This window comes from Lonchura striata, chromosome 12 (assembly GCF_046129695.1).
Source record: "Lonchura striata isolate bLonStr1 chromosome 12, bLonStr1.mat, whole genome shotgun sequence".
Taxonomy (NCBI): domain Eukaryota; kingdom Metazoa; phylum Chordata; class Aves; order Passeriformes; family Estrildidae; genus Lonchura; species Lonchura striata.
Genome location: NC_134614.1, coordinates 15,258,787 through 15,276,755, shown reverse-complemented (window position 1 = coordinate 15,276,755; position 17,969 = coordinate 15,258,787). Strand labels below are relative to the sequence as shown.

Below are 17,969 nucleotides of genomic sequence, written 5' to 3'. Positions count from 1 at the left end.
TTTGGCACTGGTAAGATATGCAGTGATCCCAAAATGCAGGTACTACTGACTTGTCATGCCCCAGCTTTGCATGTTGGATCCTCCATGTAGAGTGGATGTTCACCCAGTAATCAGATTTACAGAATAAGACAGCAGCCAACAATATACTGGCCCAACTAGATTTAAGGAATATAAATTTTTTAAAATTATTTTGGTAAGTTTTTTTTTGTAAAACAATATAATCAGAGACTTGCTCTTACAATCACAGAGAAAAAGGTGTAATGCTTATTCAGGAAACTCCCAAATACCTACTTCCTAACTGCTGGCAAGAAATGCAAAGCTTGGTGAGACAGTGCTGAGAGCCATGATCACTTTTTTGAATAGCCCATTTTTTTATTAACAAGATAAAAAGTACATAATCCAGTTGAACACATTTTCAAAGTAAATGCAGATGACCAGAAATTAGCAGTAAAACACCTGCAACCAGTGACTGAAAAAAGACAAAAATCATTTAAACCTGATTTATTTCTGATGACTTGCACATAAATTAGCAATTTCTTCCTTTGAGAAAAGTACAGCACACCATCAACCAACCACCTTAACTACTTATGGGTGGTAACGTAAGAGAATTGACATCAAACAGTTGGCCAAGAGTGCTCACACAGAGCTCACCTGAAAGCGATGCTGAGTGAGTGGTTCTGTAACACATCTTTGTAATGCTATCTGCTACCTCCATCTTTTTTGAATGTTGAATTATGAGCAGAGTAATACATTCAGGGTATTTTTCATGATTATCATAAATGCAACTAAGCACAACCACACAATGAAACAAAGAGGTTGAAATGCAAGAAGTTGCTCAGGCTGAACAAACTGACAGCCCTCCTTCAGCAGGTCCTCTCCATCAGCTTTGTGATGGTGTGGAGAGGGGGATAATGAACATCTGAGAGGGAAGGCAAGGAAGAGGGAGATTTCCCTACTCCTAACTAAGCCCTCACAACCTCTTCTGTGCACAGCTGTGACTTTTCCTGCGAGCTGCTCCTGCAGGTTAAGGCAGACAGGGCTGTCTGGACAAGGTGAGTAGCAGGGGTTGCTGCACTTGATCTCAAAGCTGGAGGTCTTTGCTTTGGGCTGTGTAGTGCCCCAACACGTTCCTGCAGTTTGCTATCCCTCTAGCCCAAAGCAAAGAAACTTCCAGCTGCCAGACAACTTCTTTCCCACCTCAGAAATAGCACAATTTGTATGACAAATTGATAGAAAATGTTCGGAAAACGTTCAGCAGCTTTTTCTTCCATAGGACATGGAAGCATTTTCTTACTGCACAGCTGCAGAGGTGACAGCAATGGGGCTCCTCCCTGACTGGACCTGGAGGAGGAAGAGAGGAGAGGCAGGAATGCAGCCACACAGGAGAAAAGAGCAGCCCAGGTAGCTCAACGTCCTCCTCTGCATAGGCAAGGATGAGCATGCACCCAGGCAGAACCAACTGGGAGAGCTCCACCTGCACAAAACAGCAGATTTTGAGAGCTACTAGAAGGGAATTTAAGAGCTCTGCATGTCTGCAAAGCCATCTGGAACAAGGTAATCTATGGAAATATAGAAACTTGGCAGCCGTCAAGGGAGTGGTGGAATGCACAACTGCAAATAAAAAGTAGAAGCATGATCCGGAGCCATTACCAAACTGAGTCACTCAATTCCCCAGGTGAATTTACAAAGTGATGGACAAGTAGAATTGCTAAAGTACTCTAATTTGGACAGCATGAAAACCAGCAAACAAGTGCTATTAGAACACCACTTCTTACAATTATTTGTTTCAACACAAACTTTCTGAACAAGTCCAGTTAATTTGAGAGATAGAGAATGTCCTACATTCATTTAAGAATGAAACCTACCAGGAGAGTTTGTGCTTACTCTCAGAAGAATTATAATCATACTGCCATTATGCAATTTTTTTCATACTGTTTCTAAAAAAGGATGAAAAAGATTTACAGACTTCTGCTGTGGCCATCCGGAATGCAGGAATGCTCATCTGAATACAGTGAGAGTACACAGTTACATCAGGGCTTCTCTGTAGGGGCTTTCAGAAAGCCTTAGCCATATCTTAAACATCTGAAGCAACACAGTATGGGAAAGAGCTGCGTTCCAATGATGCACACCACAAAGCATTAAATTTCAGAGTTCCTTTCACATCTTATGTGTGTTATGCAAGGCTTAACTATTTCTCCTCTAAATTCATCTTAATTTCATGATCTTGGCATGATTCTTGTACTTGAACTTGCACCAACTGATCATGGCACAAAATCTTCAAAGATTCTTAAACTCCAGTGTCAGGAAAGGCATATTATCATAGTTTTAAAAAATAAATCACAATGTATTTTCTCCAAAAAGAACTAAGTTGGGCCTTTCGTAAAAGACTAAGATGAATGTTTGCTCCTTTCCCCTTGCCTATAAACAAATCTGATGTTTAATTACTATTATTGCTAAGAAACTGTACTTCAAAATTGAATTTGTCTAACTTCAGTTTATATTGCTATGCCTTTGTCAGCAAATCTCACAAGACCTTTTACAGTAAGATCAAGTCCCCTCTCAATTGTCTTTTCAATAAGCTGAGTAAGTTGAGCTCCTTTAAACCTCACATCATGAGGCTTATTTTCCAGTCCCTGGATCATTTCTGCAGCTGTCCTTTGAATTCTCTCCAAATACACTGGCATTCTTCTTGAAGCATGGAAACCAAAATTCAATTCTAGTATCAGTCTCAACAGTGCTGTGTTTATAAGATTACTTATTTTGCTTCACATTCCTTTCCCCCACTTTTTTCCCCTCCTCTTCAATATGCCAAAGAATCACATTAACCCTTTTAAATAAAATAATGGCCCAAGTACGATGTAGAGGCAACAAGCTGTAAAGACCTTAAAGCCCTTCGAGCTGCTGCTTTCAAAAATGCTGTTTCACAATTTATAAGTGGGTCTGCAGTTTTGCTAACAAATGTATCACCTTGCATCTGGATGGATTTACATCTTTTGTTGAAATGTGGCAAAACAACTCAGAGATCCCTAAATATACTTTATTATCCCATAGTACCTCTGTAAATTCTCAAATATTTTATGCTATACAGATAAAAAGAATCTAAAGAACAGTGAATTAAAATCTGATTTCATCTCACAACCATCTATAAAGCTAAGTGTGTCCTTGCCAAGTTCCAGTCTTAGATATTTCAGGTCTCCATTGTTAATGCAATTTCTCCAGCACAAACATTTCCAGTATCAGAGTACAGCCCTCTTCCTCCTATCTTTTGCCCTCTCCACCTAAAACAGGCATGTCTCCCTAGACCTCCTACATCCAGTCTTGTGCTAAACCACTGAATAATTCAGATTTGAAGGGACCACTGAAGGTTGAACTGACTGAAACACTGTCTCCCTACCTCCAAAGCAGGGACCAACTTGGATCAGTTGCTCAGGGCATTGCTCATTTCTTCTCCAGAGCCACTTAGTCTTTGCGTAACTATGTATTTTAAGGCCAAAAATAACCTTCTGATGATCTGACTTTCCACCTAACAAAGACTGGAAAATCTCACCTAGTCATTTTTACACTTGGCATTGCAGCTTACATGAGAGCTAGGCCATGTTTGTCAAGTACAGCCTGAAAAACAGTATATGGGTTTACCACAAAAATCATGCAATGCATTGCAGCCTTGAGGTCCCTAAGCAGCATCAACCCAAGCCATTAAGTCTTCACACTGAGCACAGTGTATTTGTAGTTCTTATGAAAAAAAAATATAAGTTTTTTTAGAACTAAAACTGCATCAAACACTTTCTCAGAAGCCTTTGAAGAATGTTTCCAACTACCCAAGTGAAGCACAGCTCCAAGTACCCCTCCTAAGGAGACCTTCCCCTGCATACATATGTGACTGAAGATGCTAGCTTCCGCAGTTTCATGAAATGTGAATTAATGGGAACAGTATTGACAGAATTTTAAAGTCATCTTCCATGTCCACAGTCATAACATTTAGCAACACCTCTCTTTATCAATACATTTATTTAACAACACACTCAGCAGTGTTATTGTTGTTGTACAACATCAGTTTTCTTGACTACCTAAACAAGGCTGTCCATCATCCCTTAACTAGCGCAGAATATCTCTCAACTCACACATGCCAGTTCCTACAAAGCTTACAAGTTCCTGCTTGTCACTAAGAAAAATCTCCCCCACCCCTCCAAAACCTCCATAATTATATAAACAAAGGACCTGTGTGGAAATACATTTATCCATATAAAAGCATTTCATAATAGTCAAGTTATCCCCCTTTCCTTGTGAAGAACAGCTATCTGAAATCCAAATGACTAAGAGCAGGGTTGCATGTAATGTAACAGCAGGAACTACTACACTGAAATTAGAGACATTAGCCAAGATCCTGTGATCTCCTCACCTTACATTCTTCCTCAAACATCAATTTTTGGCCTTGTCAGAGATGAACAAAACCTTCAGTCTGATTCAAGAGTCACCCTTGTTCTCACGTTACGTTCTCTGCTCTCCTGTCTGGAATTATTAGTGCTGTGTTCTCTGCCAACAGCAAGGAATCTCTTTAAGCTTGAAAAAAATGTGGAACAGAATAAAATAAAAAAAATCCCATCACATGAGTAAATGAGGCTTGACAGTATGATGGATGCTGCAGGTTCACAAGTATGAAGGTACTCCTAAGATGATGCCTTGTGCCTGTTACAGCTTCACATCTTCACATAAGCATAAAAGGTTTGCCGCATTCAGGAGGGAGATGCTCAACTATTTAGATTGGATGCATTTTATATAAGACTGAAGATGACTAAGTCACAGCTGGACAGATTATGTTCTAGAAACAAGTTACATGTTCCTCCCCATACCTTAAACAACAGCATTTCCTCGTCTGCATCTTCTATCTTTCAAACACAATATGCTGAATTCTCACAAGAAAAAAAAAAATAAAAACAGTCATAAAATATTCAGGGCAATGTGCTTTAACCAAAAGGAATTTCACATGCACCACTCAGGGCTAATTTGATTTTGTCATTATGGAAAAACTGAGAACTATTGAGACCTCAGCTGGTTAAGAGTTGGATAGAAGAATGATCTAAACACAGAAGGAGAACAGCACAGACAGGAATTATCTTCCTTAGTAATACAGATGGATTTGTGTGCACTAGACATCCAAACACAGTTTGCCAATGTACTCTGAAGGCCACTTTACATAGCTTATCAGTCCTGTGGCTACAAATCAGTAGCAGCATTGTTCATAACCCAAACTACCTTGGAGAATTATAAAGCTAGTGAAAACAGGCAGGGAAAACACCCTGGCTCATACCACCATGCTTCCCCATCATAAGCTCACACAGATGTTTTCACCTGTATCCACTACATAATGCACTCCCCACCACAACTACTAACAGCAGTATTAAAACCACTGACAGCTTTACTGAAAGAAACTGAAGATACACAGAGAAGGAACACAACACTACAGAACATGGACATGTAGGCAGAGGTGATGACTGGTGTGGGTGGGAGAGCCACCTAAAACTGCAATTTGCACCACTAGACCAGAAGCCAAGAACACCCCCACACCAAGTATGTTGTACCTCCACACTGCCTATAAGATGTCCTATGCAAGTAAATTCCTTTTTTGTGCCTTAATATTTTTATCAGTAAAATCAAAATACCACTCCTGAGATGTCACCTACAGTGTCTAGACATGAAAGCCACGGCTATATATAGCTCTAAGCAGAACAGGAGTGGGGACACATCATCTTGCCCACATTTAATCTTTCAGGGGGCAAAAAGCATATGAAAAAATTTTCAGTCACTGGCCATTTCACACGTTTCATTCCTGGTTAGTAAAAGCTAAGGACCCACACATGCATCCTGGGAGGGAAGCGGCAGACCCCAAAAATCAGCAATGATCAGTGTAACTGCAGAGATTTTAACCTAAGCTAAATTATACCTTTTCAGTACTAACAGAATTTCACAGAAAGCCCCATTCTTCACGATGAATTTCTACATTTTAAACTCACGTACCATTTCAGTAACAGCCATCTCTAAACAACTTCAGCAAAGTTTCCAACATTTTTAAAATATGTGTCAAAGCTACTTTTTTCCTCCTTCACAACCTTCTCTTCATGTGAAACTGAAAATTTTAGAATTCCTTTCAAGTATTGCCTCAGCCCAGTGACTCTCATGGGAACAGAGTGCTTCACTATTACTCAGAAAAAGGAATGACGCCTAAACTCTGACACTGGAAGAGCAACAGAAAGCTACAAACTTTGCTTACAAGAACAGCCTGCTCCCCATCCATCTCTGCTGTGCGATACTGTTTAAAAAAAAAAAAGGATTTTTCAAGCAAAGGATTTCAAGGAGAGGATCCTGGTTATTACACTTTCATACAGTTCTGCAAAAACCCCAGAACTTGCATGAACATTTGGACATCCCATTTCATTATCCCTGGGATTCTCTTCTCAAGTGTGATTCAACAAATTTCTGCTGACCAGTTTCAAGCTGACAGTCCCAAGCTGCACCCAAGAGAGGCTTAACTAATGACTGCAGGTTTCAATGCATAATCTCACTTTTAGAAAATGCTAGTGCTTTATTCTTTACTAATTTATTACTGTTGTCTGCACATGTAAGACTTAGAAATGCAGGAGCAGGAAACAGGAACTCTGACACATCAATTTCAACTCTTATGTTGTTCCATGACAGCTTGGGGGGAAAGTAATTTCCCAGCTTCTGAGTTTTTCATCTTCTTACAAATTCTGTACCTGAACATTTCATAAAAGACACTTTGAGCCTGCAGTGGCTAAAGAGAATCCACCAGAGATCAAACCTGTGTTGTCAGATGCAAACACTTCTGTGCTCAGCTTCTTGACTTTGAGTGACCCACACCATGCTCCAGGTGTTTCAGGAGCTAAGCTGGAAAGGTAACAAGCACCACTCTTAGCAGAACTGATGGTGATTTCCATAGGTGTGAAAAGAATGCCAATATCCTTGGGACTTGGGCATCCAAGTGCCTCCCACCTCAGGCAGAGCCTTCAAGAAACAGCCCCTGCAAACAGTACCACTGCAGGGTAGAGTTAAGGTATTTCCTTTGCGTATCTCGCAAGTCACAGCTTTAACCTCAGCAGAGATCCTCCTACTGATAAGGGACATATCTAAAGAGACAGATTTGGGATGGCATACCCCAAAATGCAACGTCCTAGTATAACTTTCCACCTCCTGCCCAGCCACTGTCACAGATAAACGATGTGTCCAGCCCTGAGTCCTTATCCTGGGGCATGGGTGGGGAGCTGACACAAGCACTCAGACGGAGTCCCCAGAGCTCTCAGTACCATCACCCAGCGCTCACCTGGGCATTCAGCTCCACACTGCAAAAACTCACAACACTCTGGTTCCCTTATGGCAAAGTGATTGATTTGGGCCTATTTGCAAATGTTTTCATTAAATAAAAGATTACCCTTGCAACAGATGAGATTTCTTGCTTATGAGACATACTGCTCACACCCATCATGAATTTTTTTTGCACGGCAATACGTGTTTGGAGATGTCATGACATGCTAACATTTAAATACCTTTATTCAAACACCAACAGCCAAAATGCTGCCTCAAGTTCTGTTAGACTAAGTAGTCTCACTAGGTACAAGACAAAGCCTCAGCTCGCAGTGAGCAGACACAGCAACATACAAAAAGATCTGCAGTGCACAGACAATTGCTTTATTTCAAATTTGCTATAACCAAGTTTTCCATATTAAAGAAATAGGATTGAAGTATCTACTGCAACCGGCCTTGGCTAAATTACATTTTTGTGTTGTTCCAGTCACACTTTATATATTTTCAGTGAAGTTATATGGAGTTCACGCCATGATCTTTTTTTATACATTTGACAGCGTATCTTCAGTAATTTATACTTTTCTGCATACCTTGGTATTTCATGACCTGTAACAACTGGCAAGTAAATAAAAAAACAAAGACTTTCTAATACCTAGGTTAAAAAAATATATATATATAAGAAACATTGTGTGGTACATTTACTTACACAGATTAGTAATATTTTTATATTAATTAACTTTTTGCCATCTTCCGTCTTTTTGACATCACCCCTGCTTTCAGCTGTACTGACTTTCTGTAGAAATATAGCTACAATATTTTGCTGGTTTGAAACAGTTAAGCACCAAGCTTAGGCTGTAACACTTTTCCACCATTACAGATCAAGCCTACATTAAAACCCACATCTGACCAGCTTCTCAAACAAACAAGAACAGATGAAGGCAAGACTACATCACCAATTTTCAAGCAGGGAACTAAGGGTTTGTCTAAATAAAGCACTCCACACACAGTGATCAGGGCACAAACTCACGGATTGGCACAGGTTTGCCAGCATGCAGGGATGGTGGCTCACTCTCCTTTCAGAGGAGTGTGAAGTTACAGGGGACGGCCTGAGCTGGGCGCGGCACTGAAAGGCGGAGACCCTGTTCCCCTTCTCCGGTCCCCACCACATCCTCTGCACTTCCACCCATATGCTCTCCCCTATTTATTTTGTGAGGGCTCTGGATGCCTGACAAGTCTCTCAGTGAGCCAGTTCAGTTCACTATCTTGGCAAAAAAATAATCCAGCAAAACCTAAAACATAAAATAACCCCAACACAGCTTTCTACTGGGTTAGCAAGCTGGAGGAGTTCAGAAAAGGAATCCAGCAGGAACCAGAGCTGGCAAACAAAAAAGGCAGAACTCCCCGTTGGGTGAGAGAGCAAGGGGGAACAAAACTTCCCCCATTCAGCAGCAGAGCAGTTGGATATGCTCAGCTGTCTCGTGTAACTTCACCCGGAGTAACCTCGCTCGCAGGGTGCAGTTCTGCAATAGTTTCAAGCTGACTTCAGCTGGCACGGCTTCAGTGCAGCCTCCCCATCCCTCCCTGCACTGGTGCTAACCTGACCCCACAGCAAGCAGTTCAGGCAGAAGCCAGCAGAAAACTCTTCCTTTCAAAAATGAAATGCACTTGTTTTCTGAATGGTAATCTTCCTGAATAGTTCACTACTGGGGCAGGGATGGGCCAGAAGAGAGGTAAAAGTGACACTGGGAAGAACAGGGCTGTCAGCCTGACCTGCCATGGAACACTTGCGCACCAAAAACCTGCACAAAGCTGTACAATGAATATACTGTGTGTCACGAACACCCATTCCAGTTTAACACACAAATTTCCATATACAAGCAAAGCCTGAGGTGGAAATTAGAAGAACTGCACAACAAAGCGAGTTTGTGACAAGCTCAGAACCTGACTTTCACCCTCAAAGTATCTTTATTCCCTCTTAACTTCCAGGCCATCTTGAACCCAAACATCCTTAAGTTCATAAAACTGCAAGAGAACTTTGAACCAGCAATCCAGTCTCCTCTACAGTCAAACAGAGCCTACTTAACTCAATCAAGCAGTCATCTCTTCTTCAATGGTTCACTTTTGATGTATTTATACAGGAAACTTCCAGATCTTAGCTGTAGCAAAAGTTAATCTACAGCCACATTACTGAAAGCACTCTTGTAACATTATAAGCTATTCCAATTCAATGCCACTGAAACACAGCAAATAATGTTTTAGTGTCTTTAGTTAAAGGCCACACAAATGCAAAAGGCTTGTGTACTCTTCCAAGTATCTATAAATTGATAGTACAGCTCAGGTTGAGGCATGCTATTTTAAGGGCTCCATGTTGAACCCCCAGGGCACTTCAGTTTCCCAAATCACTGGTTCTCAAACTTTCCCCAGTGTACTCCTTCCTGCCTACAAGCAAGGATACATTCTCACCTCCTCACTCTCTCCCATAAAAACAGTTAAGAACTGCTCCTTGGCAGCAGTTTCCACACCAGCATCCTGCAGGGGTTCCAGTCCTAAAATCTGATTTAAAGCATTCCCAGAAAGATGTAATTTGGGCAGAGGCAGCACTGGGAAACATGACCACACTGAAAAATATGCTTCTGTTCCCATTCTCTGCACTACCTGAAGGTGCGATGAGAAGTTTCAATCTTGCTGGTCTCATCCTTCCATCAGCTATAACCTCTGCACTTCCCATATTCTGCTTCCCAGAAGCAAGAAGCAACTTTCTGTCCCGCAGTGTGAGCAATACTGTCTTATGTGGGCTTCCTTATCCAAATATGACCATCAACATAATCCTCAAAAATTCTCTGCCACTTATTTTCATGATTCAAAGTCATGCAAAACCAAGAGGCCACATAATCTGATGCCAATTAACTAAAATCCAAGCTGCATCCTCTTTTTTTTCTTTTACTGAATCAGCAGCAGCAGGCATGATCTGTTAAGACGTTCTGCAGCAGTGTCTCACACGCCTTCCCTATCAACAAGTTGCATTTTCAAACTGCTTACTTTAAAGTTAAGAGAAAGAAACTATCAGAAAGAACTTCAAACTGTTTTCCAGGTTGCTGGCACAGTCACTGAAAACATTTTGTCCTGTAAATCAGTAAGGCTGCAGAAGAAAACCCTGGTATGAGTTCTGTGAGGACACCAGGAATAGGCCTGAGTCACTAAATGAGCAGCTACCAAATCCAGACAATATCTTCTTGTCAATGTGTATGATTGCAATTGTAATCATGTTCTAAATATGAACACATCAAAAGCACCGTGACCTTTCTACTATGAAATTACTTTGAAATATTTTAGGGCATTTTGGTTTTAAAGCTAACTTACATTCTGCCTCAAAAGGCTACTTGTAAGTGAAAAAAAAAAAAAAAAACAACTAAACCCTTGCTTAGGACAGGATGAAAACTGAAAAGTTTGCTGCCTTGAAAACTAGATAAATCTGAGTGTTTGGGATACCTCCCCTTTGCTAAACTTAGCCCTTCTGTGACCCTCAGGGAGGAATGCAAGACCTGTCTACGTTATCAAGTTTATAAGGATTACACTTTAGCATAAACAACAGATCATTTCTGAACTTCACTCTAAAAGTCAAATTCCTGACCATTTCTCAATGCCATTCTTCTACGTTCCTCTCTTAGTCCCCTCTTTTTTCTTCATGTTTGGTGACTGTGAGACTATTAGATTCCTGACCACAAAAGAAATTACTTCTCCCGCTCACTAAAAGCTTGCCACTCAAACCACTGACAAATCCTCCCACATTTTTCCACCTTAAAGTCTGAGTACATCAGTACACTTGGCTGAATATTTCCCATATTGCTCATTAAAATAATTGGGGTTTGTGCATGTCTGGCAGGAGGAAAATAAAACTCGACAAGAAATACTTTATTTCTCAAATATATTATTTAAAATATAGTTTGTTTGTTCTACTTGTTTCAGCATTTAAATTAGATTTAAGGGTCAGAATGATGCAGATTTACAATTTAAACAACTATATTGATGCTCCTATAGGACTTGTGGCAACAGAAACTAGCATTAAGACTATTAATTTGCTGAAGGTTTCTTTTTTTTGGGCTACAGCTTTTCAAGTTCAGACTCATCAGTTGAAGTGAGGGAAAAATCTCTTTAGCTATTTTTGTTACAGGAAAATACTACTTCACCATTGACTTGGGAGGGGGGAAGGGGGATGATGAACCAGAACCTCCTGATTTGTCCCATAGATCATCCTTCAAGACAAAGAGCATCTCTGCTAATTATAGAAAAAAAATTTAAACTAGGAGCAGTTGAAAAACTGTTTCTCAGCATGCTCAGTGGGCATTAGCTGCGATTTCAGCAGCTTAGCAAGTCCCACCCCTGTGTGAGCTCAGCGGGGAGGCCTGGAGCACTGCACATTCTCCCTGCTCAGCAGGGACAGGGGCTGCAGCTCGGCTGATTTGCTACAGGAATACTGGAAAATTGCCACCAAAATAGCAAATCCTGTGGAAAAAAACACCAACCCTAACCAAGATCCCCCAAGCAACTTCAATGAGGAATTAAAATAAAGTGGGGGAAAAAAAAATCTCTGTTTTCACAGTTTCAAAATGCTGAACTCTTTCTGCATTATGGTCTGGGACTTTTTCCATGATCAAAATAAGCAAAAAGTTTAGGTTAAGTCAGATTTATACAAACCCGTCCCTAACAATGCAAGTGCAAACTTATTGTGCACTAACTCTTGCCACAACTTGGTCATGGGAGCCAAAGACTGGCTGTAGAATCTGTAACAGCTGTAATACCCATAGCTATTTTTCTTTTAATTTGGAAGAAGGAAAAAAAAAATCTAAATAGACAAGTAAAACACAACACAATTTTTATTTTAAAATCAAATAGCAGCTGTAATTTCATTGGGGCAACTGAGACTTAACAGCTCACATGCTATACACTTAAGCATGTTTAACATTTCAACTCAAGCACTGCTAATACATCTTGTACACATAAAGAACAGTTTACCTATTGCACTCTCATACACTGCACACAACACAGCATTTCACTGGCAAAATTTCAGATTTACACACACAAGCAGCACCAGAGTAAAAACACAAACGTGCTTTTGTAATACAGCAATAATGTCATGAGAACAATGATTTTCGAATTTTCAAACCTCTGAACAGTCATTATGTTTGTTTTAATATATATAAAAAAACATTTTTAAAAACATAAAAACACTTTTATCTCATCACATCATTCAACACAAGTTTGTAAAAGTCTGATCATTCAAAATGGGAGAAAGTATAGACTGGACAGATTAATAAAATACATGTCTGGGGCATCACACATTTAGTTCTCCCTTGCACACTTTGCACCTAGAACTCTGAATTAATTTTTTTTTTTTTTTTTTTTTTACTTCAAGGAACATTTGGAGAATTTAAATCCATGATTACTGGTTGGGTTTTCTCCCTCTAGAAAAAAAGAGCATAACTTTTGCATGTTCTGAGTTTCCAGTTCAATGCCATAACCTTTCCTGTGTTTTTTCAACTTTGACCTGTTAGTTTTAAAATAAAATCTTGTGGTAACTGAGGCTCTTTTTAAAAAGTGATTCCAATGTACAAGGGATTTCATCACCCCACCTTGCAGTAGGGAAGTACCAGACAACATTAGCTAAGGAATATTACTTTCAGGTCACTTGGGATTTGACAGTAAAATGAAGAGCCAGGGCCCTGTCAAAGCAGTGCCAGTTATCCAACAGAATGTGAGGCAATGGACCAATTCCCATTATAACCTACAGAGAGACTGTAAACAACCTACAGAGAGACTGTAAACAAAGACTAAAGGGCCATGAAGATCACTTTCTGTATTTCATTAAAACAAGGAGCAGTTTTCATACTCACAAAATTCAGAGTGCAGTACTGGGGTCATGTCACTCCATGTTAGGCAGCATACGACACCTCTAGCCCCTGAGAGTGATGTGTTTTAGGGGGGTTGAAAGTTGCTCACCCCACCTTGTGAGGCAATTTGTATGCCACAGATCCTCAAGTATAAAAGCTGCTCGGAGTTTGGCACCTACCACATGATTGCTGCCAGTCAAGCGGATTTAAGGGCATTTTTTAATCTCTCTCACATTATTCTGGCCCTGGAATTTTCTGCTTCAAGCTCATAGTAATTCTGAGTTGGGTAACTCAGGCCAGGGCAAGGGACTCCCCATGATAGGTGTTAGTTTACAAAGATGGCAGTGTTTTCTAATGCTAATGTATTCCCATGCTGCATACCTCAACTAACAGTTTCATCTCTAACAAACGCACTGGAATATGCTGATAGCTCTAACTCGACAGCACAATATCATACAGACAGGGGCCAGTGCCAAATGGTTAGTTAAGCAGATAAGAAAGGCACTCATTCTTCCTTAAAAAAAAAAAAAAAAAAAAAAAAAGGAAGCTATTGCAGTCAGGCAGACAGAGTGTGGATGGGAGCTGGCAGATTCCACAATACAGAGTCACGTCAAAAATGGCCTCCTGCAAACTGTTCCTTCAAGCATTTGAGTCAACCGAAAGGGAGGACTCTTTCCCATTATCCACAGGAGTTTTACCTCCCTATTCCATAGCAGAGAAACATTTCCTATACATTTTGATATACAATCATGTAAAAAGCTCAGAGAATAAAATGTACTCTGCATGAGAGGAAAACTCCTCTCCCCACTCTCTGTTTCCAGTCCTAAAGTTGAGTCGGGACTTTATTTTGACAGTTCCCTGGTCTGTGAATGGAAAAATCCCTCCTCAGCACTAGCAGGCTGGTGTCTGCTGCACACACCCACTGCACACAGCAGAAATTCCAGTCAATAAGGCAAGTGGGGCCCAGGCGCTGGGAGGGGAGGAAGGAGACATACAAACAATAAGAAAAGCATCTGGCTCTGTTACTGGCTAGGAAGGAGACTGGAGTTCAAAAAAGACACAACTGCAGCCTTCACTTCACAGGAAGATCATATCAATTCTCGCTACACTACTTTTTCACACAGACCAAAATATGTGGAAAGGGTAATTTGGGGCTTCCAACACACACTTTAATGCAATTCCATCATCTCAAGAATGGTGATGAAACCCACCTTGGATATTTTTGTCCCACAGGACCAAAACATATCCCTACTCCTGCTTTAGGCCTGTGGAAACAGCCCAAAAAGTAAAGTCCTTTGCTGAACATGACCAAGCCATCCCTGCACCACCACACTAATGGAGGCTGCTCTGCTGTCCTTCCCTGGAGATAGCAGCCAAGTCTAGTGAAGCTTTTCTCATAGCAACCAGAGCTCCAGAGCCAACAGCAGCTGCTGTCACTGCCTTCAACGCTTACCCACAGGATCCAGAGCACAGCAACACCCTCCTCCCTGCACCTCTACAGCAAGAAAAAAACCCCAAAAACCTGAATGCTGGCAACAAGATGACTTCCTGGGTCAACCACAAGAAGCAGAAAAAAAAAAATCCTAGTATTTCCTATACAAGTGAAAAGAGGAATCTCTGATTATTGAAAAAAATTAAGAAATTCCTTTTTTTTTGCTTTAGATTCCGGCAGCAACACCCAGTCAGGGTGGGGGCAACTGCCTGAAAGCCATAATGTACCAGCACACCATCAGACACCGACATCAAGTTCTTCCCTCACCCAAGGAGAGAGATTCACCCCCGCCGTACCCCCAGTGCTCTCATTACATGATGGCCCGAGCCCGCAGCAGCCCCAGGAGCCCTGCAGCAGCCGTGACCTCTCCAGCCCCGCAGAACACGCTCTTCCCCCCGCAACAGCGCACCCAGGATCTCAGCTGGTGTCAGAGGAACACGAGGACACGGCCGGGAAAGGGCTGCGAACCCCCCCTCGCTGCAACACCCATTTCCCCCGCTTCCACAGGGCCACACGCGGCCTCGCCTCTCTCCCTCCCCCGGGACGGCGAGACACTGCCCGGCGCCGCTTCCCCACCCGGCCCGGCGGTGAACTCCGGTCACCGGCAGCCAAGGACGAGCCGCCGATCGACAGTGACCTTGCCGGTGCGGTCGGGGGTCGGAGCGGGGCCAGGGCGCGGGCAGCGCGGCGGGGAACCCCCCCTGCCCCGGCGGTGGCCGCGGTGACGGGCGAGGAAATGCGGGAGGATCCGCGCTGCAGCCGCCGGCGCCGGGAGCGGGGGTTACGGAGGAAGGCGCCGCGCGGGCACCATGAGAAAGCAGAAAATGCAGGTCAAACACCGCCTCCGCCGAGGCCTGGAGGGGCCGGCGGTTCGGGGCGGGCAGCCGCAGCCCGGAGGCTGCCCCGAGCCGGCCAACGACCCCCGCGGCCCCTCGGGACAATGCGAGGACACGGGGGCGCGGAGAAGGCCGGGCTGCAGCGGGGCTTCCCCGGCGCTCGCCTTCAACGACAAAGCCCCGCGGCCGCTCCAGCCCCAGCTCCGGCCCCGGCACTGCACCGGCCACCGGCGTCCCGAGCCCGCGCGCCGCCGGGCCCGCCATGATGCCCGCGCACCGCGCCGGACCGGGTCAGCTCGGGCCGGGCCTCCGGGGGCACGGCGGGGCGCTGCCGAGCGGGCGGCCAAGGCGGCGCGGAGCAGTGTCAGACCGCGGGCCGCGCAGGAGCCCCCGCGGCCGGCCGCCCGGCCGCCCGTCCCGGCGTTCCCTCCCGCCGCCGGGTACGGCCGGTTCCCGCCTGCCCGCGCCTACCTGGCCGGCCCGTTCCCCGGGCCCCTGCGCGGCACCAGGCCCGGCTCGGCGCCACGGCGTGTCCCGGGCAGCCGGCGAGAGCGAGCGCTCAGCCGCGGCAGCGGCGGCCCCTCCCCCGGCGGCAGCGGCGGCTTCTCCCCGGGCCGGGCGGAAACGGCACTGGGCGCACGGGGATCCCCGGCGCCGGCGCCAGGGGCGCCCCGGGCACGCCCAGCCCGCTCCCTGTTGGCTGTCACGCCGCCGCGTCCCGCCCCGCCGGGGCGCCCGCCGCCGCCACAGCCCCGCCCCCCCACCTCGGCCATTGGCGGCCCCGCCCCGCGGCCCCGCCCTTGCTGCTGCCTCATTGGGCGCCGCGCGCCCGCCCCGCCGCGCGCCCCGCGGGCCCGGCGCCCCATTGGCGCGCGGCGCCGCCACTCGGCGCGGAGAGGAGGGGGCGGCCGCCGGCGGCGTCGACGCGATGCGGGGCGGGCGGGCTGCGGCAGCGCCCGCCGGGCGAGCCGCGCTACGTGCCGAGGGGCGGGGCCGGCGGGGCGCGATCGCTCGGCGCGGGGCGACTCCCGCGTCGGGACACGTGGCAGAACGAAGGGGCGGCGCGGGGGGCGGCCGGCGGGTCTGGGCGGAGGGGGGCGCAGGGCGCCTGCGCGGCGGCGCGCGCGCGGGGCCTGCCGCGCGGCACGTCCGCGCGCGCGGGTTCCAGCGGGAGGGGGGCTGGGCCGGGGGTCCCGTCACGGGGTCCCGGCGGGGCCGCCCGGGGCCGAGACCGCCCCTCCCGGCGGGGCCGGCGCTTCCCCAGCCGGCCGGCCGCCCTCCCTGGAGCCCCGAACAAAGGCCGCGGGGCAGTGAGGCGCAGGGACGGCCCCTCCGCGGTAGGAGGGGCCCCGCGGCGCTCGGTGCCCGCGCTCGGCCGAGGGGCTCCGCCCGGTTCCGCTGCCCGCGTACCGCGGCTGCCCGCAGTGAGCGACGCGTGCGGTCCGCAGAGCTGCGGGGACGCGGGAGGAAGGGAGCGGAGCCCGGGCGCGGGGGAGCCGCGGGACCACCCGGGGGCTGCGCGGCCGCCGCCCCGCTCCGGGGTCGCGGGGCAGAGGCGGCGCACGGGGGCTGCGGGCCCGGCCCGGCCCGGCCCGGCTCGGCTCGGCTCGCCGCCCCCGCGGGAGGGCGGCCGGGCCGGATCACGGCGCGGCGATCCAGGCGTGCCGCAGGCTCTGCGCGGCGCTGGCGCGGCGCTCGGGCGCGTAGTGCAGCGCGGGCAGCAGGAAGGCGGCGAAGGCGGCCGCCTCCTGCGGTGTCCAGCCGTGCCGGTCCGCCAGGATGCCGGGGAGGCTGCGGGGAAAGAGCCGGGAGAGCCGCAGGAGCGCGCCTGGCAGAAACAGCGTGGGCACGGCGCCTCAGTCACACCTGCGCGGCTGAGGCTGCCGCGCCTCGCCTCGCCTCAGATTTAACCCAAAGCATCCCGTAAGATCTTTGCCGCCTGCTTGGAATTATCTCTGTAAGCTCTCACCTGCGCTGCCCCTTGCAGGTTTGGCTCTCGGGTGATTCTCAGGAACCACCTTTTCAAGCCTGATCCTGAGGACTTTTGTTAGGTGAAAATGTGCCAAGAGTGCACAAAGTGTTCCCAGAATAACCATGCCAGAGCCACTGCTGCTTGTACCCTGTGCCTGCCTACAGGCACCCGGATGCATCATGCTATTTCAGTGTCAGAGCTCGCAAGACTCTTGTTGAATTCATTATGTGGCAGACAGTTCTGTGGGGCCCAGCAGAGCGAGAAGCAACCCTCGTCCTGGGAAGTGCACGGTGTAAATATAATGATTCAAGTTAGGCATGTGTGGTCAGGCCAGGTTGGTTCACAGGGAGAGTGAATGTAGAACTAGTTTTGACTCATTTTTTTCAAGCACCACAGAAGACATAAGTGTGAGCAAAGGATGTGGATGTGCAGGGAGGTGCTTGTTAAATTCCAGCATGGGACCA

The 17,969-nt window shown here is 46.4% G+C and overlaps 1 protein-coding gene across 2 annotated transcripts in view; it reads right to left on the bottom strand.

Moving 5' to 3' along the window:
* Positions 1–17,969, bottom strand: part of SETD5 (SET domain containing 5) — a 67,600-nt gene that overhangs the window by 48,995 nt on the left and 636 nt on the right. Inside the window, exon 1 of one of the 2 annotated variants that reach the window (XM_021531454.2) lies at positions 16,005–16,185. The exons of the other annotated variant lie outside the window; for it this stretch is intronic. The gene's annotated coding sequence lies outside the window, so the exon portion shown is untranslated. Of the gene's footprint in view, positions 1–16,004; positions 16,186–17,969 lie in introns of those variants that run through there. 2 annotated transcript variants of the gene reach the window in all.